This window comes from Mustela nigripes, chromosome X, assembly GCF_022355385.1.
Source record: "Mustela nigripes isolate SB6536 chromosome X, MUSNIG.SB6536, whole genome shotgun sequence".
Lineage (NCBI taxonomy): Eukaryota > Metazoa > Chordata > Mammalia > Carnivora > Mustelidae > Mustela > Mustela nigripes.
Genome location: NC_081575.1, coordinates 99,373,682 through 99,374,703, shown reverse-complemented (window position 1 = coordinate 99,374,703; position 1,022 = coordinate 99,373,682).

The following is a 1,022-nucleotide window of genomic DNA, read 5'->3' as shown; positions in this document are numbered from 1 at the left end:
AGAAAGAAAAACATCCATTGAGAAGGGAGTGAGCCCAGGGGGTTGGGGGAGAAAGGAAACAACAACAGGGAGGACTTCAGGGGTGGGTTGATGTTTTGAGGTTAAACGGAGCCAATGCCCAGGTTGCGATGAGCCCTCGCACTGGCTGTGGAAGGAGACACACCATCGCTGACAGTGACTGCACTCCCGGCAGCTTCGGATTCACAGTGCTTGCAAGACTCAGTTATTCAGAACTGAATAACTGTTGTCACTGCTCTATAATTTGGCCATGAGATATCTGGTTACTTTCAGACAAAAGAAAATGTCTCATAATAATGGGGTTTTGTGTGAGTCTACTTTTTCTTCTAGAAAAAAAAAAATGTATTTAAGGATTTAGCTCTGCTCACATTGGAAAAGAAAATAAGCTCTAAAAAGTTTGACTCCTTCTTCCCTATAGCAATTCCTGTCGGGCTTTCCATCAGGGGGAAATGTTACCTTCAGCATATTCTGCAGATGAAACAGACAGTACCAGATGCTTCAAATGGTCATAATTCTGAAGAATATGGAAAAGAAGGCATCTTCCTACTGTGTTTCATTTAAATGTGGAGGGAGAAAGCCCTTTGGGTAAATTAGCACTTGGAGGATTTAGCAAAAGTGAATTAACTATGACAGAGTCCCCTAACACATCTATTTGATGATCTTGCAAGCCTTATTCCTGGTTACCTGGGATACTACCCTGCTTTGGGATGCCATAGGGTCATTAAAATGTGAGACAGATTCTCTAGAAGAGAAAAACCAGATGAATCTTGACTTGCAGACAGTATGTCTTGCTTAATAGCATTTCCCTTGACCGGCCCTACCTTTCCCTCGGTGCTAAATTTCTCTCTCACACACTCATCTGAAAAAAACAAAGAGCTGGCTGTGAATTTCGCCTGCCAGAGCCAAAAGACTGTTGCAAAGGATCTTTACAAGCAATTAGCAAAATTGTGCTCTCAAAAACTGAATATATTGGTGATATTTTTAATATAAAAATCAGTATTAAA